Genomic DNA, 26123 nt, shown 5'->3' on the forward strand with positions numbered 1-26123 from the left:
GCGGAGAGCTCCAGAGTGGGGTTCCCCTCTTGTCTGGTATTCTGTCCCCTCTCGGGCGTCCGCCTACAGATCCGCTGCTCCTGGCAAGGGCACAGTCGGCACCCAAGGGTTCGCCAAAGCTAGAGAGCTTTAGAGCATTCTTCATTTGCATTGTGAGTAGAAATCCCACGCAAAAAGGGATTCAGGAGAAACCCTGGTACCCTAGTCCTAATTTCAGAACTCCACCTCCCCGTTTCCTTCGCCTTACCTCCCATTTTCTGGTCTGGTAGTAGGAGCTCTGGGCGGATGATTCCTATCTGGTCACCATTTTCTCCCCTCACAACAAAATTGTTTTATAAAATCATTAATATTGAATTGCATGCGAAGTCACAATATTATTGAGTGGCAGTCTTCTTTGAATTTTAACATTCTTTTTCTGTAAGCAGTACTCCATTCTCAAAAAGGCTATAGATATAGGCTAGCAAATAACTTAAGCACAGTGTGAGGAGGCGTCAAGACATTCATAGAAGAATGCAATGACCAGACCATCTATTGCTTCGTTGAACTTTTTAAATTGCCTTCATATTTTAGCAAAGACACTGAGAATTTGACAAAGGCAATAACTATAAAACCTCCATGAACAACAAAAACACCTGTATGCTTGTAGGACATACAGTCAAAATCACGTGATTGGCAGAGCCATTGTAATTAGGTAATAATGACCACTTTGACCTGAATGCATTAAAAGATTCAATAATGAATTAGTAAAGAGATTTAGCCTTGAGGGTGTATTAAAATGAGTAAGTTCAGCTTGGTGAATTTTTTTCTTTATTTAATGCTAAAAAACCCACTGCCATCTAGTTGATTGTGGCACATAACAACTACATTAATATTTTTATTAAAAACAATTGATTCTGTTGAAACACTATCAAAATTTTTATAGACAGGAATTAAAAAAACTTTCATTGGGGCCCTTATAGCTCTTATCCCAATCCATACATATAACACTTGTGTCAAACACATCTGTACATATGCTGTCCTCATCCTTTTCAAAACATTGTCTTTCTACTTGAGCCCTTGGTATCAGCTTCTCACTTTTTCCCTCCCTCCCCCAAGTCCCCTTGATAATTTATAAATTATGGTATTCTTTTTTTTCATATTTTAAACCAACCACTGTCTTCCTTCACCTACTTTTCTGCTGTCTGTCCCCCTGAGAGAGGAGCCATACATCAATTATTGTGATCAGTTCCCGCTTACTGCCGCCTCCTCCATCCCCACTTTCCCTTACCCTCCTAGTGTCTTTGCTCCCTTTTATGGTCCTGAAGAGTTTATCTGTTCTGGATTTCCTGTGTTTTGGGCTCTTATCTGACCAAGTATACATGTTCTGCTCTAGTCAGATGTGTAAGATAGAATTGGGGTCATGAAAATGGGGTGTGTGTTGAGGGAGAAAGATTAAAGTACTAGAGGAAAGTTGTATGTTTCGTTGGTGCTATACTGCACCCTGACTGGTTCCCCTCTTCCTTGTGGTTCTTCTGAAAGGCGGTCTTATACACAGAAAGTTTGTTATCCCTCCCCCTGATAGTGTTATGTGGTGTGATTCGCACTCCCTTCAGCTTCCCAAGGAGGCCGCAAGTTTCCAAGACCTTAATCTTCATGAAGCCAATTGCCAGGTCTATCCTTCTGCAGAGGGCTGATGTTTTCAACTTCCTGACGTTTCAGTTAGAAACAGAGTGCTTACCAGGATAAATATTTAAAATATCAGTAGCTCCAATTGCTTTAATCTTATTCATTAAGATTTACACACAACCAAAACTTCTGGTGATGCAATGAGGAGATGCATAAGAAAATGGTTGAATATTTATAGTGTTTTTTTTGTTTTTTTCTAAGATATTGTTTATTGAAATGCCTGGGTTATAATTTTTTATGTATTACAGTTGATGATAGTCCCCCTTGTAACTTATTATTTCTCTATATAAATCACTTAGAGTATCTCGTCTAAACTGTTCTGCCTTCAAAAACTAAGACTAAATATATATTTTTTTAATTTTAACAATTTATTGGGGCTCATACAATTCTTTTCACAGTTCATATATATACATACATCAATTGTATAAAGCACATCTGTACAGTCTTTGCCCTAATCATTTTTTTCTCTTTTCTTCTTTTACATTTTATTTTGGACTCATACAACTCTTACCACAATCCATACATATACATACATCAATTGTATAAAGCACATCCATACATTCCCTGCCCCAATCATTCTCAAGGCATTTGCTCTCCACTTAAGCCCCTTGCATCAGGTCCTCTTTTTTTTCCCCTCCTCCCTCCCCCTTCCCCCCTCCCTCATATGCCCTTGGTAATTTATACATCGTTGTTTTGTCATATCTTGCCCTATCCGGAGTCTCCCTTCCCCCCTTCTCTGCTGTCTCTCTCCCAGGGAAGAGGTCACATGTGGATCCTTGTAATCAGTTCCCCCTTTCCAACCCACTCACCCTCCACTCTCCCAGCATCGTCCCTCACACCCTTGGTCCTGAAGGTATCATCCACCCTGGATTCCCTGTACCTTCAACCCTCATATGCACCAGTGTACAGCCTCTGTCCTATCCAGCCCTGCAAGGTAGAATTCGGATCATGGTAGTTGGGGGGAGGAAGCATCCAGGATCCGGGGGAAAGCTGTGTTCTTCATCGATACTACCTCACACCCTAATTAACCCATCTCCTCTCCTAAACCCCTCTATGAGGGGATCTCCATTGGTCGACACTTGGGCCTTGGGTCTCCACTCTGCACTTCCCCCTTCATTTAATATGATATATATATACATATATATACATACACATATACATATACACATATATACACATACATACACACACTTACATCTTTTTTTTTTTTTTGCATGATGCCTTATACCTGGTCCCTTGGGCACCTTGTGATCGCACTGGCCGGTGTGCTTCTTCCATGTGGGCTTATTTGCTTCTGAGCTAGATGGCCGCTTGTTCACCTTCAAGCCTTTAAGACCCCAGACACTATCTCTTTTGATAGCCGGGCACCATCAGTTTTCTTCACCACATTTGCTTATGCACCCATTTGTCTTCAGCGATCCTATCATGGAGGTGTGCAGTCAATGATATGATTTTTTGTTCTTTGATGCCTGGTAACTGATCCCTTTGGGACCACTCGCTCACTCAGGCTGGTGTGTTCTTCCATGTGGACTTTGTTGCTTCTGAGCTAGATGGCTGCTTGTTTATCTTCAAGCCTTTAAGACCCCAGTCACTATCTCTTTTGATAGCCGGGCACCACCAGCTTTCTTCACCACATTTACTTGTTCACACACTTTGGCTCCAGCCGTTGTGTCGGGAGAGTGAGCATCATAGAGTTCCAATTTAATAAAAGAAGGTATTCATGCATTGAGGGAGTGTTTGAGTAGAGGCCCAAGGTCCTTCCGCCACCTTAATACTTGACCTATAAATATAGACACATAGATCTATTTCCCCATCCTCCTATATATATTTGCATGTACATGTCTTTGTCTAGACCTCCATGAATGCCCTTTGACTCCTAGCTCTTTCCTCCACCTCCCTTGACTTTCCTCCTGCCCTACTACCATGGGACCCCAAATGGTAGAGAAGTGGGAGTGGCAGGCCTGGTGGGAAATGATCAAGGGTAAGGTTGCTTAGAGAAGAGGTATACTCTAGCCCAGGTGGCGATGAAGCATGGTAGTATAGTGTTTTTTTTATATTTTATTGGGGCTCATACAACTCTTATCACAATCCATACATAAATCAATTGCGTAAAGCACACTTACACATTTGTTGCCCTCATCATTCTCAAAATTCACTTTCCACTTGGGTTCCTGGAATCAGCTCCTCATTTTCCTTTTTTCCTTCCCCCTCCCTCCCTGTTACCCACTCCCTCATGAACCCTTAATACTTTATAAATTATTATTATATCTTATCCTATGCTGCCCAGCATCTCCCTTCACCCACCTTTCTGTGCCCATCCCCCAGAGAGGAGGGTTTATGTAGATCTTTGTGATCAGTTCTCACTTTCAACTCTACCACTCTCACCATTGGCCTGGAGGGGTTCATCTGTGGTAGATTCCCTGTGTTTCCAGTTCCCATCTGTAGTACTGTGCATCCTCTGGTCTAACCAGGTTTGCAAGGTAGAATAAGGATCACGATAGTTGGGGTTAGGAAGCATTTAAGAACTAGAGGAAGGTTGTGAGTTTCATTGTTGTTACACTGAACACTGCGTGACTCATCTCCTCCCCACTACCCCTCTGCAAGGGATGTCTAGTTGGCTACAGATTGGCATTGGGTCCCCATCACACACTCTCCTCATTTCTGATGATATGATTTTCCCCTCCCCCGCCTTTGGTGCTTGAAACCTGGTCCCCTCGAACCTTCATGATGACACATGTTGGTGTGCTGCTTCCATGGGGCTTTGTTGCTGCTGGACTAGATGGTCACTTGTTTATTTTCAAGCCTTTAAGACTGCAGACGCTATACTTCTCGATAGCCGGGCACTATCATCCTTATTCACCACACTTACTTATGCACATATTTGTCTTCAGCATTTATGTGGAGAAGGTGATCACACAATGATGGTTTTTGTTCTTTGGTATCTGATACCTGATCCCTTCAACACCTTGTGTTTGCACAGGCTTGTGTGCTTCTTCTCTGTGAGCTTTGTTGCTTCCAAGCTAGATGGCCACTTGTTTGCCTTAAAGCCTTTAAGACCCCAGACGCTATATCTTTTGGTAGCCAGGCAACATCAGTTTTCTTCACCACGTTTGCTTATACGCACATCTGTCTTCAGCGATCATGTCGGGAAGGTGGGTGTCATGAAATGGCCGTTTAGCTGAGCAAGGTGCTCTTGTAGTAAGGGAATGTGCACGAGGAGGCTCAATGTAAACCTGATAACCTACAAATAAACCTATAAACATATACACTTAGATCAATTTCCCCATAATCATAAGTATATTTACATATGTACATGTCTGTATTTAGGCTTCTTTGTATGCCCTTTGCTTCCTACTCCTTTCCTCTATTTCCTTATGTTTTCCTCCTGTCCTACTACCATGTTCAGCCTTCATTCTGGTTTCAGTAATTCCTCTCAGTTACCTTGCCCTTGGTCACTCCCTACCAGTCCTCTGATCCCCTCCCTCTACTGGTTTTGAACCACTCATTTTTCCCTTTTCCCTGGATTGGTCAATGCCTACTCCCTTCCCCAACCTCCCACACTCTCATGTCCCTCCGGGACCATTGGTCCTGTTATTTTCTTCTCACACTGTTTGTCCAGCCTATCTTATCTAGGTGGACCTGCAGATATATTAATATGTACATAAAATTGGGGATAGCTTTGACAGCACCAAAATGGCACATAAGAATATGGCGACAAACAAAAAAGGCACTGATGTACAAAATTTAAAAGAAGAGAAAAAAAAGACAATAAAAATTTTTTTAAAGCCTGTTAGTAGTTCAAGGTCTGTTTGTTGACTTTTAGGATTCTTTTCCGACGAGTCTGGTGGGGTGCCACGTTCTGAGCCCAAATTCCATCCTTTATACTCCCTAAGGACCTCCTTGTTCTGCTTCCCCTGTCGCTCCATTTCACACCCCAGTGTTTTGCCTCAGTGTGATGGGACAGCTCAGTCACACATCCCACATTGTATCTCTGGTGCTGTCCCGTGTAGGGCCATGGATCATTACAGGATGTCACATTTCACAGTGGGGTCGGCTATATGGTCCTCTCTGTACATTGGGCCCTTCAAGCCGGGCTATCATCCTCTGAGCTTGGTGGGTCCAGGTGTGCTCTGCTCCGTTCCTCCTCCTTCCTCTGCTTCAGCTTCCTTCTGGGTGTGGTAGGTCAGTTCCTTTCCCACACCAGATGATCTATTTTCATTTCCTGTGGCACTCCCTTCCATGGTGGGGGTCGGGCTGATCCTGGTTGGGGCCGGCATATGGTCCAGTCTTTTTGTGGATTCCTCCTTGCGTTATGTTGCCCTCCTGGTTTGGCGTGTCATGGTGGGGTCTGTATGCACATTCCAGTTCTATGGGGACATAATCAATACTCTCCCCCTGGGTGGGTTAGTACCCTGTTCCCCCCATGCCATCAACTCAGTTTCTCCCCACCCTGCTTCTCCCTCCTCCTACCCCCCTTCCCCTTCTTTATGTTGAATTCTCATGTACCTCTCAAAGTGTGGCCTGCCCTCCCTCCAACTATCTATACTTCCACCAGTTTATTGTGAGATAGGTGTTTATTCTTCTGTTTCTAGTTTGCTGATTATACATACCCCAGGGGACTCATGTTATACTTGTCCTTTTTAGTTTGGCTTACCTTGCTTAACATGATTCCTTCCAGTTCTTCCCACGAAACGACGTGTTTCATGTGATCGTCCCTGCTTTTCAGTACCGTATAGTACTCCATTGTGTGAATGTGGAAGAGTTTACTAATCCACTCATCTATCGATGAAAACTTAGGCTGTTATCAAGTCTTTGTGATTATGAATTATGCTGCAATAAACATTGGAGTGCGGATGACTGGTCTTGTTTTATTTGCTGCTTCCACCTGGTATATGCCCAGTAGGGGGATGACTGGGTCATAAGGTAGATCAATTTCCATTTTCTTTAAGCATCTCCAGATTGCTTTCCACAGTGGCTGTAAAATCTACATGACCACCAGCAGTGAAGGAGGGTCCCTACTTCACCACAGCCCCTCCAACACTTGATGCTCTCTGATTTGCTGATTTGGACTAGCCTCAGGGGTGTTAGGTGGCATCTCATGGTTGTTTTGATTTGCATTTCTCTTATGGCTAATGACCTGGAACACTTTCTCATATGCTTATTGGCCATATGGGTCTCCTCCCTAGTGAAAGTTCTTTTCAGTTCTTTTGCCCACTTCCTTAGTGGGCTGTTTTTCCTCTTTTTGCAGGTCACGATGGTGTTGTAGATTTTAGTAATGAGCCCTTTGTCTGATTTGTCATTACTAAAAATCCTCTCCCAGTCTGTGGGTTGTCTTGTCACCCTCTTGGTGAAGTCTTTTGAGGTGCACAGGTGCTTTATTCTTATTAATTCCCACTTGTCGATTTCCAGTTCACCTGTGTGTGTACCCTTCCCTATTGCAGTGAGCCTGTTTGCTCCCTGAGCCAGTGCTCTGAGGTTAGTCCCAATTCCCTCTTTTATGGTCCTGATGGTTTGGGGTTTAACTTCTAAGTCTGTGATCCACCTGGAGTTTATTCTTCTGCATGGGGTGAGGTAGACGTCCTGTTTCATCTTTCTAAATGTGGATATCCATTGTTTCCAGCACCACTCGTTAAAAAAGGACATCTGCTTCCCAAGGGTTTTGGGACCCTTGTTGAAGATGAGTTGTCTATATGCTGAAGGTTTTATTCTTGGGCTTGTTATTCTTTTCCACTGGTCTGAGTGTCTGTCGTTGCGCCAAACAGTCGTTGCTGTTTTGAACACTGTAGCTGTAAGCATTGAAATTGGGTAAGGTGAGTTCTCCAACTGTGTCCTCCTTCTTGTAGAGTTCTCTGCTATTTCTGGTTTCTTCACTCTCCATATGAAATTGGTGGTCAGTTTTTCCAATTCTTTGAAGAAGGGTGATGGTATTTGAATTGGTATAGCATTGAGCTTGTTAAGTGCTTTAGGTAGGGTTTTCATCTTTAATATGTGAAGCCTTGCAATCCATTAGCAGGGGATGTTCTTCCATTTGTGGAGGTCGTTTTTGGTTTCCTTTAGTAGCGGCTTATATTTTTCCTTGTATTGGTCTTTAGTAGTTCTTGTTAAATATATTCCTAGGTATTTCATTTTGTTCTTAGCTACTGTGAAGGGTACTTCCTTCTTAATCCCCTCTTCCATGGTCCTGTCTGATGTATATAGAAAACCTACCGACTTCTGTTTATTGATCTTGTATCCTGTCACGCTTCCATATTCCTATATCGCTGTAAATACTTCAGCTGTGGAACTTTTGGGGTTTTCAATGTACAGGATCATGTCATCAGCAAATAGCAATAGTTTCACCTCCTTCTCTCCCATTTGGATCTCATTGATGTCATTATGCTGTCTTACGTTGTGAGCCAGATCCTACAAAGCAATATTGAATAGAATTGGGGACAGGCAGCATCCTTGTCTTGTACCCTTTTAAAGTGGGATTGTGTGTTTGTCTTTTCTCCATTGACAATGATGTTGGCTGTTGGCCTTTCATAGATAGCTTGTATCAGCTTGAGGAATTGACCTTCCCATCCTATCTTCATGAGTGTCTTGATTAGGAATGGGTGCTGGATGTTGTCAAATGCTTTTTCTGGATCTATGGATACTGTTATATGGTTTTTAGCCTTTTTCTTCTCTATGTGATGTATAATATTGATGAATTTTCAGATGTTACAGCATCCCTGCATACCTGGGAGGGAGGAATCCTACCTGGTCATGGTGGATGATATGTTTTATATACATTTGTATTCTATTGGCCAATATTTTGTTAAGGATTTTTGCATCTATGTTCATTAGAGATGTTGGTCTGTAATTCTCTGTACCTGTGGGGTCTTTGCCCTGTTTGGGTATCAAAGTAATGCTGGCTTTGTAAAATGAGTGTGGGAGTTTGCCATCCTCTTCTATGTTATGGAATACTTTCTGGAGGATCGGTGTCAACTCTTCCCTGAATGCTTGGTAGAATTCTGCTGTGAAGCCATCTGGCCCTGGGGCTTTTTTTGTTGGTAGGGTTTTTGATGACCCTCTCTACTTCTTTCGCTATGGGTTTGTTGAGGTTCTTGATCTCTTTCTGAGATAATCTAGGGAGAGATTTTTTTCCAAATGTTCACCCATGTCTTCCAGGTTTCTGAATTCATTAGATTACAGACCTTCCTAGTACTTTGTGATTATCCTTTTAATCTTATTGGTGTCTGTTGTTATTGCTCCTGATTCATCCCTCATCCTGGCTATTGATATTTGCTCCTTTCTATCCTTGGTAAGCTTTGCCAAAGGATGGTAAATTTTGTTAATTCTTTTGTAGAACCAGCTTTTACCTGCTTTTATCTATTGCATTGTTCTCTTTTCTTCCCACTGGCTTAACTGTGCCCTGAATTTTATTGTTTCTTTCTCTTGCTATTGAAGGGGTAGTTCTGCTGACTCTGTTCTAGCTGTTGGAGTTTTGTGTTAACGTACCTCTCATATACTTCTCTTCTTTTTTCATATATACATTTAATGATATCAAGCTACCTCTGATTACTGCCTTCCCAGTATCCCATAAGTTTTGATACACTGTATTCTCATTCTGATTACTTTCTAGAAAATTCCTAATATCTTCTCTAATCTGGGCCTGTACCCATTCATGTGGCAGGAGATTGTTGTTCATTCTCCAATTGGTTGCCCTTGCTTTTATGGACATCCTATTATTAATCTCAAGCTTTATAGCATGGTGATCTGAGAAAGATCTGTGGATAATTTGTATGTGTTTGATTTTACTCAGGCTGGACTTGTGCCCCAGCATGTGGTCTATTCTTGAAAAATATCCATGTGGACTTGAGAAGAATTTGAAATCCCTTGCATTTGGATGGAAAGCTCTATAAATGTCTATCAGGCCCAGTTGTCTAATTACATTGTTTAGCTGTCTGACCTCTTTGCTGAGCTTCTTTCCCAGTGATTTGTCTTTCTCTGATAGCAGAGTGTTAAAGTCTCCTAATATAATTGTTTAGTCCATGATTTCTTTTTTCATCTTTTTAATAGTTTGACGAAACTCACTGAACCATTATTAGCAGCATAAATGTTCAATATGCTAAGTGCTTCTTGGTTCACTGAGCCTAAAGTAGTGTCCCTCTTTGTCTCTTTTTATGGTTTGTATCTTGAGGTCCATTTTGTTTGAGATTAAGATAGCCACTCCTGCCTTTTTTGAGTTATAATTTGATTGGTAAACTTTCTGCCAATCCTTTATTCTTAGCTAATTCTTGTTTGTGCACTTTAGATGTGTCTCTTACAGGCAACAGATTGATGGATTATGTTTTCTGAGCCAGTCCTCCAGCCTTTTTCTTTTAATGTATGAATTGAATCCATTGGTATTCAGAGTTATTAGCACTATCTGTGAATTAATAGTTGTCATACCCTGTTTTGTGTTTTGGGTCTTTAGCTATCTCACTTCATATCAGTGTGCTGTGTTTGAGTGGAGAGTTTCTATCTTGTCTTCTTTTTCATCTGAGACCCTGTTGTCCTGGTAATTGTTACTGGCATGTTGGCTTCTAGATGGAGATGGGCTATATGGTGGTCTCCTGTTTGTTCTTGGTGGAAGTTGATCCTCTGGCCATAGTGAGTCAGCCAGTATCTTCAGCAGGTTCTGGTGTCTTGCAGCATATTCTTTGAGTCTTTCCTTATGCTGGAAGACCCTTATCTCACCATCTATCTTAATGGATAAGTTGGCAGGATGCGGGATTCTGGGGGAGGTGTTTATGTCTTTCAACTTTTAGAAGATGTTGCTCCATTCTCTCCTCCTCTTCATGGTATCTGCTGATGGGTCTGAGCATATTCTTACCTGCACACCTTTGTATGTGACTGTCTTCCTTTCCCTTGCTGCTTATAAAAGTTCCTCTTTTTTCTTGAAGTTGGATATTTTTACTATTACATATCTTGGCGTGTTCCCCTTGAGGTCTAGTCTAGCTGGTGTCCTTTCTGCTTCCTGTATGAGTGTCTGGTTCTCCCTTGTAAGGGTGGGAACGTTTTCTTCCAGAAAATCCTTTACTATCCTGGCTGTCCTCTTGTGTGTTGTGCTGTGGTCCGTAGACCAATTATTTGAATATTATTCCTCTTCATAGCATCTGTATCTGATCTCAGGCTACCTTCTGTTTCTTTCATTTTCCTATCTGACAGTCTTTCTTGCTTTCTCAGGTCTGTTTGAGTGTCCTCAAGATCCCTGATAGTGTTCTTTGCCTCCTCAAGCCTAATCATACATTCTGTGACCTTCTGTGTGGCTTCTGCTACCTTCTCTGTTAACTCCTGCAGTTCACTTTGGTGGGTGGACTTCATCCTCTCTATTGTGTTCTCCATCCCTCTATTGTGGACTTCATCTCCTCTATCATTTCATCCTTATTCTGGGCTGCTTCCCTCAACTTCAGTATTACTGTGAGCAGACTTCTGGAGATTTCCTTCTATGGCTGATCTGTATCCATTTCTTCTATGAGAAACATTAGCTCTGCTACTATGTTTGGTCTCTCTGTTTTTTTGTTTGGGAGTGATGTAGTCTGTTGATTTTTCCTCCATCCTTTCATAGGCCCCATGTTTCTGGGAGGCCAGGAGAACCTTATCTGTGTTAGTGTTAAGGATTCTTTCAGGCAACTTCCTATGACCTACTATAAGCATGGGTCAGACTGCTGTGTAGGCAGAAAGAGTCAGTGACCTGCAGTTGTGAGTAGTTTCAGCGACTGGAGTGGGGACTGGAGGCTCAGTGAGTGCCCCCAGGCTGCTTTGAACTGGTCTGTCAGGGTACCCTTAACAGCCCTTTTTTTGTTTAATAATAAAATAGAATTTAAAAGGTTAAAAATTAAAAAATAATTTTAAACAAATTTTTGGACAGAAAAAGAAAAAAATGGAGCAAGAGAAAGAAGTTAAAGCTATAAAAGAGAAGAGAAAAGTAGAGATAACAGTTGAAGTGGTAGGAGAAAAAAGAGATAGAAGGAAAACCCATAGAAAAGGGGCAGAAGAGAAGTAATAGCAATGAGGAAAACAGAGGAAGAAAGAAGAGGGAAAAGAACACAGAAAGAAAAAGAAAGAAAAGAGAAAAACCAGCATGAGATTATATATATATATATATATGCCAGCTGGGAAGGGCTACGGCCGGCTTAGGAGCTGGCGCTGGGGACGCCGCAAGGCACCATGATGGTGAGAGCTGGCTGGAGCGCACAGACGGCTCCAGTGGGGGCCACAAGCTGCATCCTAGGCTCCCTAGCAGGCTTTTCCCTTGAACTGCCGCCCCTGTGAGCGGTGCAGGCTCCTCAGCAACGTGGTCTGATCCGGATCAGAGAGGCAGCTCGGCATGGAACAGCAACAATGGCGCCTACCCTCTGCCCTGGGAGGTATGTCACCGTAGGCTCAAAGCTCGGGGCTGCCGACCACTGGTAATTCCACAGCGCCCCGGGGAGGGCAAAGCTGCTCCAGCAAGAGTGCAAAGCCCTGTCCCTGCGCTCCCAATAGGCAGGGGCGCCCACCTTTGCGCCCTGGGCTGTCAGTGCTGGAAGGGGCACCTCGAGGTAGGCAGGTCAAGCGCCCAGGGCCGTGGGTACAGGGCTCCGCGGTTACGCAAGCCAGCCTGAAGTGGCTCTGGTGGAAACGCAGTGACGGGGATAGAAGTGGGATGGGCTACGGTTGAAGCGGGAAGTGCTCACCACAGGTTCCAGGACCTGGACCTGGAGTGGAGCGGGAGCTAAGCTGACCGGGGCGGGTAGCCCGGAAAGCGGGGTGCCGGTTGACAGGTCCTAGGCAGAAATTGGTGTGGATTGTCCCCGATGGGGGTTGCCCAGGCAGCCCCTGGTAGCCTGTAGGTCAGTTACTAGGGCCTTGGATGAATGGAGGGAGGGATGCGGGCCCAAGGGAAGATCACTGCCACCTGGGGAGAGGGGAACTGGGAAAGCATAGCTTCTCTCCTAGTGGGGTCCCACGAGTGGGCAGCTGCTGTAGAGGGGACCTGCCACCAATGCGCCTGTCTCGGCAGAGCATGCAAGTGACTCTGGTTGCGGGGTCCTGGTCTGAGGGTGGAGTGGGGCAATAGCTAGTCACGGCTGCGGTGTAGGTATACTACTGACCCGAGATGTTCCACAAATTGGGACTTGGGTCACCGAGGCCCTGGCTCAGGACAAATTCATGGGATGGGGGTGGGGTGCTGTCCGGGGGGATATTTCACTCACCAGACTCCTACCACTCAGCTACCTGGACTCCAATCCCGCGTTATTTGAAAGAACTCTCAGAGTAGGCGGGTCCCCTGGTCCGCAATCTTCCCAGAAGTTCTATTTATAGTTTTTTAAAGGCGGATTCTGATAGGTAGGTATTTTGCTCATCTTATTTGAGAACTTGTACATTAGATGTCGTTTGAATGACTACTTTTAACACTAAATCAGGAGACCTTTAAAATGGCAATGGAGTTGTTCTTTATCAAAAGTTTCAGATGGCTTAGGATTCTCTGGGTGGTAGAAACAATCACTTGACTCCTAGCTGAAAGATAAGTGATTAAAATGCACACAAAGATGTCTTGGAAGAAAAGCCTTGTAATCTCTTTCGAAAAGGTGACAATCCAGAAAGTACGATGGAAGAAGCACGGTTATAGTGTGCAACCGATGGGGTCATCGTGACTTGGAAATGATGCAGTACCAATTATTGTGCTCTTTAGTTTTACTTTTGATATGTTGTCATCTGCGTCATGGTTTTCTTAAATATGATTTATTTGCCCTACATGTGGTTAAATTATATCCTCAACTATGTCGTTGATAGGTGCCCTTGAGTTGGCTCCACTCATATTGATTCTATGCATAACAGAACAAAATACTACCTGGTCCTGTCCCAGCCTCACAAGGGTTCTTACATTGGAGTCATTGTTACGGCCACTCTGTCAGTCCATTTCACAGAGGGTCTTGATTTTTCGATGACCTTCTACTTGACAAACATGTCTTTCTCCAGGTGTTTATTCCTCTTGAGGACTTACCAAAAGTATCTGGGATGGAGTCTCTCTATCCTCATTTCAAAAGCTCATTCTGCCTGTACTCTTTCATTATCCATAATTTCATTATTCCGGAAGGTCATGGCATATTTAATATTCTTACCATAAAATATTTTCTCCATTTAGCATGATATTTTATTATGAATACTGGTGCAGTTGTAAGAATTTTTGCTGTCTTTATATTGAGTTGTTATCCATGCTGAAGGCTATAGTCTTTGAAATTTAAATTTGCTTTAAGTCATCTTTGCAGCAAAACATCCTCTGTATTGTCTGCATATTACCCGTTGTTACTAAGCCTTCTACCCGAATACTTTGTAAACTTCAGCTTCTTGAATTATTTTTTCAGCATATAGATTGAATATGTAAGTAAAAAGATATAAACCTGACCCATACTTTTGCTGATTTTAAACCACATTATGTCCTCTTGTTCTGTCAAAGAGCTGCCAGAGACATGTAAAAAATTAATTAAACATTTTGCTCAAGTTCACAAGACTCATGTAACAGATCTGAGATCCAAATCCAGGTCTGATTCCAAATGTTGAATTCAAACTACTAATTATAGTATAGCATGAGAACTTACACATCTTGCTAAAATATAAAATGAACAAAGCTCAAAGAAGAATGCCACTTTTTGTCTATATAAAGGACATGAGAATATGTGCATTTATTTTTCACTGATTAGTAGTTTTTCTACTTCATTATTGTATACCTTGCTTGCTGTGGGCAACAATCTCTTTCATGCCACATCCATGTTTCAAAAGCTATTACTTTCTTGCTGTGATATTGAGAAAAGGTTTCTTGTTGGCAGGTGATGATGAGAGGAGGCTATCAAGCACTGTACCTGCAGGAGGAAAGTGAGCTTATGAGCAACCCACGCGGGGTCTGGCTGCTCATCTCCTAGGCTGCTTTGTCATGAAAACGGGAATGGGGTAGAAGTGGTTGGAAAGATGCCAAGAGAAAGGGTAGCATCTGGGGTTGTTGAAACCAAACAGAGAGCTTTATGGAAGTTTAGGTAAAAATCCAGGTCTACAGAAGAAGCCTTTGAATCATGTGGGGGTACAGTTGGCATTGCACAAAGGGCAATCCACTCTCTTCTATTTGTTGCTGGCAATATCATTCAGAGCTTCCATGTTCACATTCCTTTCTCATGTTTTAAGAATCCCTGGAGAAAACTCTGCTTTGGTAATTTCATCAGAGTAGCCATTTAAAACTTGCACAGTATTTAGTGATGGGTAGAATCAAGAGTGCCTGTTGCCCGCTATGAAGTATTAAGTTTCTGTACTGAGAAGTATATCATTTCCTCTGCTCGTAGAGCTTCACAGAACAGGGGCCCTCGTCTGCATCTCCTGACTTCTCAGTTTGCTTGAACCAGAGGGGAGAAGTATTGTAATTTTGTTCACTTGGAAACTTCTTGTACCCTCATCCCTGGAGAGGACAAAGACAGGCAAAATGACACCCTGAACTACGGAGAAAGAGACACTGGACAGGGTTAGTTCTCTGTGGCCCCCTTGAGGAACTGTGTAGTTTTTGCTGTGGCTGATGATTACATATATATATATATATATATATTCAATACTTATTACTTCTGCCCTAGAATGTAAGTGCTATATAAGTGGATAGGTGGGTTTCTCTAAATATATCTTTATTTTAAGTACCCTCGCACTGAGTTGATCAGAAACCAAAGCCAAACTGTTGTCCCTGATTCCATTCCAATTTGTCATCGATGATAGATAAATGGTCTCACGAAGGAGTGCTGGGTGGGGCAAATGGCTGAGCAATCAATCATAAAACAAAGATGGGAAGTTCAAGCCTACCTAGGGATGCCTGAGAAGAAAGACTTGGAAATATGCTTCTCCAAAGTCATACCCTCGAGTCTTCTGTGGACCACAGTTCTACTCTGTACATTTGTGTCACTGTAATTCAGAATTATTGCAATGGCAGTTTTTAAATGGAAATAGCTGGACTGAAGAAAAATTTCCTACTTGTGTTGGCTGGGTGATTGACATTATCCACCTGGTACACTACCTAACCTGAAACTCAGAGCCAGCAGAGGCTCTTAATTGCTTGCCTGGCTTTCATCTAGCCACTGTGCTAAGGTTTCCTGACAACTGTTCTAGTTCATCTGTTAATGGTTCTCTGGGTCACTCTTCCGGGCTTCTCTGGTTCTGCATGACCTTCCTCATTCTGACTTCTCGCTTCCCCTAACCTCTTGTTGCAGCCTATTTCTTAACAATTTGACCCCTGATTCCATGATCTTCACTTTTCAGGGCCTCACAGGTCTCCGGTTGCAGGGCAACTGTGAAGTACAGTGGCCACGCCATCATTGTTGCAGACAATGACCTTCCTAACACTTTTTCTTCCCTAACCTTCATCGTGTTATTTGGATGGAGCTATGCTATGAAACTGGGAATTTTCTTTGGAAGTAATGATGCTTATTAATGCGAAGTGCTTCCGTAGGCACAGAGACTGATGTATATAGGATGGCTAACGAATGCCTGTCCAAGGTGGGAATGAAAGCAGTGTGGCTTTCCAGTCTCTGTACTTTGCAGGTACGTTCTCATGCTGCAGCCAGCGGAGCAGCTCTTTTGAGCATATCACGAGGCCAGGTTCTCTGAAGAATACAAGGAAGCAGACTCCTCATGGTTCAGTGGCCTGCAGGAAGAGCTGTGTCGCTGGGCATACATGACTAACATAATGTGATAATGAGAAGACAATGTGATACAAGGTATATGTAAGCACCACCAAGGTAGTACGTGCTCAAGGAGCAATAGGATGGCTAAGCATCCAAAACACCAAAAATAAATACTTTACCTCAGGCTCATTTGATTTCACTTCTAAAAGAGCTGCAATCATCATGGGAAAGTTTCCACATGCTGGAAACATCCAGTGGGAGAGATTCTAAAACCTTTTATCTACCAGGCATCAAAAAGAGATAATGGAAGGTGTTGCTTTTTAAATATTTGTATTGAAATAATTGCTCTTCCAAAAATTTACACTAGAGATATTTCCTTCTACATAGCTTTCTTAAGAATTGAAAATTAAGATGACCTGAAAATCTAATATCGTTATTTTTAGGAGAGCTAAATACACAAATGTGTGCACAACACAAAACACAATTTATGTAAATCATCTTTTATTCTCTACTTAAAATTTGAGAGAATGTTACCTTCCACATGGTAAAAGAATCAGCCTTTAATTAATGATGTCCAGCAACAGCTGTTGAAGAATGTAGGGGCACCTCCGGGGTCTGGTCATTTGAAATGTAGAGCTGTTTAGCTGGTACTTCTCTAGAGTTTTCATCCCTTTCTTCTATAAGATGCACCTTGTTTGCATAGGTGATAGCTTTTGGCATTCAACAAACTGTTCCAAAATGGTCCATTGAAAACAAATAATTTATTATTATCTTTCCTGCTTTGTGGATAGAATAGGCAGGTCTCACTTAGGGTCTTTTTTGTTGTAGATGGATACTGGCTGTCGCTAAAGCCATTTGAAGACTGAACATGGTCAAATATCTCCTAGAGCTCACTCACAGGGGTAGCTGCTTATGCTCACTATAGGCTTGTAATTCTGTTGGGAACTCCTTCAAGGGAACAATATCAGAAGGGAGTGGGTCCTACTTAGGGTGAGCCAGTCTGGTTGCTCTAGATGGCTGATACCCTTAAGGAGAATAACCTCTCACCTACTGTCGTTGACCTCCTAGTATACATTTACCATGAGTAGCAAGCAGTGTCATGGGTTTGGCATATATTTGGGGGAGATAACTTGGGAGAAATCTTTCTGTATCCCACAAGTAGCTACTCCAGTAAATGAAGGGGCTTCCAAGTATTAATGGGAAAGTGAATTTTAAAAATAATGAGATTTTCCCGTGGACTTTTTGAAATACACTTTAATGTGGTGAAGTAGCTAAACACTCAAGTGTTAACAGTTGGTGGTTTCCAGTTGTTAAGTGTCAGTGACTCGGCTACCACACATAAGGACCCTACAGACACACATTGTTGAAACATTTTAATCAGTATTCCATCAATTCCTAGACCCGTCTTTTATTCATGCTTTCAGTGAAGCCTGAACATCATTCAGTACCGTTGGTTCTTGCTCATCTGGTATCTCCTGAAATGATCAAATGTAATCTTTTTGGTACAGTGACTGTATTCTTTCCATCTTCTTCTTTTTGTTTTTTAATATGGAAAACCTCCATAGTGTTTTTGAACATGTGAACTATGTCTGTTTAATTTTTTGGTTTTTCTTTTTTTTGAAAAAAGAGTTTTATTGGCAAATAATTTACAAAAAATTCAATAGTTCTAACAAATCAAGAAGAGTTGTGCTATCATTACCAAAAACAATTTTAGAACATTTTCTTCTTTCTTGTGCTCATCATTATTAGCACCCGATTTCCACCCAACACTCCTGTCGTGTCTCCAAGGAGCCATTGATCCAGTGACTGTCTGTGTAGACGTATCTAGCCTGGATTTCATGTACAGAAGACATTGAAAAACAAACATCAATAAAAGATAAAACTTCAATCAAAACAAAGCAGAAAATATAAAAAAACTAGAAAAAATTTAAGTAGATGAAAAGAGAGATCAAATGGTAAGGCTCAAGTCTAACCTAACTGGATCTGCAGTAATTCACTTTCCAGTGCATTCTGCCTGACTGTACAGCTGTCCGCATCCTTGCTCAGAAGGGCTTCGCCAGAGGTCTCATCTGTGTGTATTTCCATTTTCTTTTCTTTCAACTGAAACAACTTTGAAATGGGTCGAAAGGGAGATAAAATTATAAGATGTTACATTTTAAGCGAAATGGGTCTGCCATATCTACTTTATCTGTCTGATAAAAAGACTGGTCACATACCTCAATTATTATCAGAAGGGATTCACCAAAGGCTTAATCCATATGTGGATCCTTCTAATGGATTTTGGGCTTACATTGTCATCCTCAGTTTTCTGCACACCAGAAGCTCTGATAACTTTCCCTTTAGGATTTGAATTTATTATTTACAATCCTTGGATCACACATGCTGTGGTGCTTCTTCCATGTAGATTTAGTTGACATCTCACTTAGATGACTGCTTGATGCTCCCTGCATCATTCAATATTTTCTGATATAATTTTTCACTATTGCAACTTGAGGTAAGACTTTTTTACTTGAATTATTTCAATGTAAGATATTCTGAGAATATTCTTACTTTTGGGTTTTCTCACCATAAGGCTGTGCACTTTCCATTATAATGCATTATATCTTCTTGAGCTGCCCTTTGAAATGTTCTGTTCACCTCTCTGACTTCATCATTTCTTCCATTTGCATTGGGTTCTCTATAATTAATAGCACATTTCAGGGCCTCTTTTGATATCCACTTTGATCTTTTCTTTGTTTCTTTTCTTTTTTTACTTGTAAGAATTTTATTGCCTCTGTCAGGTTTTTTTTTAAAGTATTTGATTGGGGATTTATAGAGCACTTATCGCAATCCATCCATCCATCCATTGTGTCCAGCACATTGGTGCATATGTTGCCATCATCATTCTCAAAACATTTTCTTTCTACTTGAGCCCTTGGTATCAGCTTCTCATTTTTCCCCTCCCTCCCTTATGAACCCTTGATAATTTATACATTATTATTATTTTTCATGTCTTACACTAACTGATGTCTCTCTTCACCCACTTTTCTGTTGTCCATCCCACTGGGAGGAGGCTATATGTAGATCATTGTGGTCAGTTCTCCTTTTCTCACTGCACTTTCCTTTACCCTCCTTTTATTTCTACTCTCACTTCTGGTCCTGAGGGGTTTATCTGTCCTGGATTCCCTTTGTTGTGACTCATCTGTACCAGTGTACATGTCTGGTCTAGCCAGATTTGTTAGGTCCAATAAAGGCCGAACATGATGGTGGGACATGAGGAAAATAAAAGAAAATGGAGGCAAAGGACATTTATAGAGGTCTAAATACAGGCATGTACATATGAAAATATATTTATATATATTGATAGGGAAATAGATCTATGTCCATATATTTATATGTTGAGTATTAAGTTAGAAGACAGACCGTGGGCCTCTACTCAAGTACACCTTCAATGCCAGAACATTTTGTTCTAATAAACTGGCATTCCATGATGCTCATCTTCCCACCATGATCACTGAAGACAAAATGAGTACATAAGCAAATGTGGTGAAGAAAGTGGATGGTGCTTGGCTATGAAAAAATATAGCATCTGAGGTCTTAAAGGCTTGAAGATAAACTAGCGGCCATCTAACTGAAAAGCAACAAAGTCCACATGGAAGAAACACACCAGCCTGTGTGATCATGAGGTGTCAATACCAGGTATCAGGCATCAGCCCCCCCCCCCCAAATCATAGCAATATGAATGAGGGGGAGTTTGGGGGTAGAGACACAAAGTCCATCTGTAGAAAATTGGACATCCCCTTATAGAAGGGTCACAAGAAAGAGATGAGCCAGTCAGGGTGCAGTATAGCACCGATGAAACTAACAAATTTTCTCGTTCTTTAATGCTTCCCCCCTCTATCATTACCCCAAATCTTTTCTTTTTAATGACCTTTTTCTTTCTCCATGAATGATATTCTTGATGTTCTTCCATAGCTCATCAGGTGTTTTCTCATAGTGTTCAATACATCAAATATGTTGAGATATTTTCAAAATCCAGGAGGGATAGACGCAAGGTCGTATTTTGGCTCTTGTGGATTTGTTGTAATTTTCTTCAGCTTTATCCTGAATCTACATATCAATAATTGATGGTCTGTTACTCAGTCAGCCTCTGGCCTGGTTTTAGCTGTTGATATTGAGTTTCTCCATTGTGTCTTACCACATATGTAGTCAGTTTGATTTCTGTGTATTCCACCTAGAGAAATCCATGTGTATAGTAAGCAATTGTGTTGTTGGAAAAAGGTATTTGCTATGAGTAAGTCCCTGGTTTAGCAAAATTCTATCATGCAAAATTCTATCATGCAATCTCCAGCTTTATGCCTATCACCAAGTCCATATTTCCTGAAAACTGTTCCTTCCTTTGTGCTTCCAACTGTTGCATTCCAATCCCCAGTAATTATCAATGCCTCTTGATTCAATCATGATCAATTTCCGACTGAAATTTGCAAAACCAATTCGACATAAGTTCAGGATAAAATTGAAGAATATTAAAACAAATCCACAACAGCCACAATACACACTGAATCTATCCAATCTGAAAGAAAAAAAATTCAAAGTGGATATTAGAAGAGACTCTTAAGTTGCTCTTAATTGCAGAGTAGCTAAAGCCAAGGTTAGAGAAGTTAAAATTAAAAGAGCTGAATAGAAAATTTCAAAGGGAAGTATGAGAAAATAAAGCCAAATATTATAATGTAATTTTCAAAGACCTAGAATAGAAAACCCAAAGAGAAGAACACATTAAGCTTATCTGAAACTGACATAAGTCAACAAAGATTTCAAGTCTCAACAAATGTACAAATGTGCTTGACACAATGATGCATGTATGGATTGCGAGAAGAGTTGTACCTGTCCCCAATAAAATGATTCTTTTTAAATTCAAGCCTTGAATTGCAATTTTTAAAGATTCTAAGGCCAAAATATTGAATGATTCCAGAAGCATTAAGAGAACAGGAAAAGAACACAGCCAATGTGCCAAAAAGAACTCTTCCACAGTCCAGCATTTCAGGAGGCAGCATGTGAGCAAGCACCAATAGTGCTGAAGAAGAAGTGCAAACTGCACTGAATGCACTAGTCAAAATCAAGGCCTGAGGAACTCGTGGAATACCCACTGAAATGTTTCAGCAAGCTGACGAAGCCCTGAAAATACTCACAGAGCTATGCCAGGAAATCTGATAGGCAACTGCTTGGCCAAATAACTGGAAGAAATCCATCGGGTAATGAAAAGGAGAAAAAACCCTCAAGGATATGGATTGACATATGAGTAATAGCTGCAAGGAAGGGCTCAAGCACAGTTGGGAGGATGGCACAGGACCACACAGTCGTTTATTCTGTTGTAAGTAGGGTTACTATGAATTGGAACTGACTCAATAGAGCCAAACAACAACGCAGTTTATGATGCAAATCCAAAAGACATTTAAAAGTCTCCCCATAAGTTCAACCTTAACTGATTTTTTTCCTCATTACCCAACTATCTGAATGCCTTGCATGAAGGCAGAATGCATTAGATAGTGGACCTCTATCACTCCCTAGCCAGTCCAGGGAGAAGAAACAGCCCTAGTGCTTGTCAATGCATTTTCCTAATGCAGTGGTTCTCAACCTTCGTAATGCTGCAAATCTTTGATACAGTTCCTCATGTGGTGGTGACCCCCAAATGATAAAATTATTGTTGCTACTTCATAACTGTAATTTTGCTACTGTTATGAATCAGGAGACCCCAGTGAAAGGGTCATTTGACCCCCAAAGGGGTCATGACCCACAGGCTGTGAACCGCTGCCCTCATGGGAATTGGGGTACTAGTGTCTCACGGTCATGAGCTATATCTTGACTTCCTTGGTGGTGGACCCTGAACCGGTCTTGTAAGCATTTCTCTTTCATTCCTCCTTCTGTAGTCTCACCTTTAACTGCGACATGCTGATCTGCTGCCAATCATGCTTTTGTGTCCGCTTCCTTTGTCCTCCCAGGTTCTTTCGAAGTTTCCACATCTCTGCAAACCATTGGTTACTTAAGATTGTATGCTAGTTGTCTCTCATGCAGATGTGTCTTTTTCTTGACTTTTCCTCTTTGAGATTTAATAAATGTTGTCTTTAAATAATATTTGAGATTTGATGTCTTTTTTGTACCTTAAAACATAACAATGAAGACTATTTTAAGGTATATTGGTCTGATGTACAAACTATCTGGAAACAGACTTTATGTTTTCTTAGTTCTTAAAAAATTGGGCTACGGTAATTCTGGGAGTAATATTTCATACTGAATTCCATAACTGTTGGATTCTCTCTCAATAAGAGCAGATGGGATTAGATGGTGGTGGTATAGTATAGTGGGTTACAAGTGGGTACACAGCTTTCTACTGCTCTGAAGATGAACAGTCTTGGGGCCCTTGATTGGCAGCTCTCACTGTCCTGGAGGGTCGCTGGGAGTCAGAGTTGATCGCGTTGCAGGGAGTTTTCAGTAAGTAGTGCAAGTGATGAGGAACTTAAGATTTAGAAAACACAATCCCCAAAGTCGATTATTCATCATAGTAGTCGAACAGCATTATTATTTTAGCCTTCTTTTAAAAATATAATTTTAGAAATCATTTTTACAAAACACAGTTGTATTAAAGGCAATTCCTATAAAGTAACTATGCTGATTTAAATTATGTAATTTTGTTTTGATATATGTCCATTCATGAAACCATCACCTCAGTCAAAGTAATCGCCACCCACAGTATGCTGTATAAACTGTCCACATTCCCACCTGTTCCAATCCTCAGAGAGTCACTGATGTAATTCAAAGTGGTTTGTGTTTTCTTACATTTTGTATATATATCAATATAGAAGATGAACTCATTTTTCTGCTGTCTATCACTCAGCATAATTATTTAAAGATTCATCTATACTGTTCGGTAATACCAAAGGTCTATTTCCTTTTTTTCTAAGTAGTATTCCATTGCACTTATAATGGCGAGACCATTTTTTGTTTATCCATTTATTTGTTTGAGGATATTTGACTTGTCCACAGGTATTGGTTGTCATGAATAAATATGCTACTAATGATATATACTCATATTTATATTAAAATGTGTTTTTACTTCATTAGGGTAAATACTTGGGAGTAGAATAACTGCATCATATAGAAGGTGCCCATTTCACTTTAAAGAGAAGGTGACACTACCATTTCATATGACCAACAACAATGCATATAAGTATTGGTGCTCCATTGCTTCACCAAAAATGGATGTGACCAGACTTTTACATTTGAGACATTCTAATATGTTATGGTAACTCATTTTGATTTAAACATGGATTTCATCAGTGATTAATGATATGGAACAACTTTTCATGTAGTGTATTTGACTGCAATATTTCTCCTTCTGATGAAGTCTGTGCGAAAATCTTACGAAACTCAAACCAAATTTACTACCATTGAGTTGATTCTGACTCCCAGTGACCAATTAGGAATCATTGCTTCACATTTCTGAATATTTATTTGCTATATTCTAGACTTTAACCCTTTATCTTATCATTCTTTTTTTGTGTCATTTGAAAAACACATGTGTAGTTTGTCAACGTTTCCCTATAGTAGTTAGAATTTTGAGGCTGTATCTAAGAAGATTTGCCTAGCTCACAATGACAAAGGTATTCTTGTACGTTTTCTTCTCCATATTTTGTAGGTTAAGTGTTGCAGCTGGTTTTGTGATGATTTATGACTTGAAGGCTTTAAAACAACACAGAAAACTTACAGATATGCTATTATTCAAGTCCCATATTGAAAATATTGTCTTTCTCAACTCAGTTTCTTTTGAGCTTCTGTAAAAAACAATAACTTTTCATAAATATGGGTCAATTTATAGTTTCCTTTTTTAGTTATCTATTTCTCAATGTCTTTGCTACCATCACAATGTCTTGATGATTATTATCTTTATCATAACTCTTAAATTCATGCTAGTACTCAAAATTTGTTGTTCCTTTTAAAATTTTTGTTGTCTAGCCAAAGTATCTTGTATTTCCAGATGAATTTAAGGATTGATTTGCCAAATTCTTCTTCCCAATACTTATCATGCACAAACTTTATGCCGGTATCGATCCATCTACTTGTCTCCTTGCAGCCTTAGTGAGCTTGTTGTAATACATTTTCCTATTGAATACCTTATTTTCTGCATTACCTAGTATACTTTATAGTGTACATTATATTTCAAAGTGATTTAAATAAAAATACAATTCATATATTTTCACTCTCTCAATTTTAGGTGCTTTTCCTTACTTTTGGAGAACCACCTTTGTGATGTCATTTTCTTTCTGCTAGAGAGAATTCCATGCACAATCCATTTATTTTCTTGCTGTCTCCTTTCTCACAGCTCAGGTGAACCCAGTTGTTAAACATTCACTCTGTTCCTGGAATAATATGTGGAAGGTCTCCTGTTCTCTATCCATTGTTTTCTCTTTTTTACATACAGATGGACGTACCTGCTTTTCTAAGGTAAATCAATACTGTCATCCAGCCTTCTTTCAAACTTCTACTCTACTCATATTATACACTCAGACTACTAATTCTTACTTTTTAAAAGAGTGAAAAAGGAAACTTCTTTCTGAAGCCTTTTGTGTGTGTGTGTGTGTGTGTGTGTGTGTGTGTTTGTCTTTGTGTATGTATGAGAGAAGTATGGAAACATATAATATATACCAATTTGTATTAAAAATATATGTCTGATGCCACATACCTGCTTTTCAAGATCTCTTTCAGCCTTTTCAAAACGGCTTCCGTGAAGCTTATTGTGTTGAGTAACTGCAAGACAGTTGTGTTGGTGTTGACAGCATTTGTGGGCACTGGAAGCCTGGAGTGACAGAAAACCTCTCCACTGGGCATGACCAGCTAGCAGAGATTGAAGGAGTACCGTCTGTATTTTTACTATGATTTACCTATCTGAGAAAGATATACCTGTGTTCAAGGTCATCGCAGGCCCTGTAGTTTGAAGGCAAAGAAAGAGTGAAATGGTAGGAGATTCAACCTTGTACTTTACTGGCAGTCTATAAAACAATAAACCTGGCATGGTCCCCAGTAAGGAAAGCTTACTTAACATAAGCAATCACATGTAGACATGAATCTTTGAAACTTGCACTGAGTGGAGAACCTAAGAGTAGCTTCAAGCTAGATTTAGCAAAAGCAGGCAATGTTGAGTAAATTTAAGTCATAAAAAAACAACAAATAAACCCACTGACATCAAGTCAATTCTGATGGATAGCAATCCTCTACAGGGTTTCTGAGACTGAATCTTTATGGAAGCGGACAGCCATAGCTTCCCTCTGGGGCACAGCTAGTAGGTTTAAACCAACAACCTTATGGGTAAGACCATAGAAGATTTAAAAAATTAAATTTATGTCTTTAGATTGAACAAATTTAAATACTCATTCATTCATTCAACAAACATTTGTGAACCACCCACTAAGTGCCACAGGAGGTCTGGTGGAGTGGTGGGTAATGAGCTGCTAACCACTCCGTCAGCAATTCGAAAGCACTGGCCACTGTGCCTGTGACAGCTGAGGCTTTCTATTCCAGTAAACATCTGTAGAATGGGAACCCAGGGGACAGATTTACTCTGTCCTCTAAGGTCTCTTTGAGTCAGAACCAACTCAAGGTTAGTCAGTTTGGCGTTTCGGTTTCCTAAGTGCCAGAACTATTGCTCATGTTTGTTCTTAGAGTGTGAAACAGGTAAAGATTCTGCCCTCAGCCTTCTTATAGCTGTAAATGTGATCTCAGCATCCTTGTCTCTACTCTGTAAAAAGTCAAATGGATTAGGAAAAAGACCAAATAATTGGGTATATT

The sequence above is a fragment of the Tenrec ecaudatus genome, chromosome 7, assembly GCF_050624435.1.
Source record: "Tenrec ecaudatus isolate mTenEca1 chromosome 7, mTenEca1.hap1, whole genome shotgun sequence".
Classification (NCBI taxonomy): domain Eukaryota; kingdom Metazoa; phylum Chordata; class Mammalia; order Afrosoricida; family Tenrecidae; genus Tenrec; species Tenrec ecaudatus.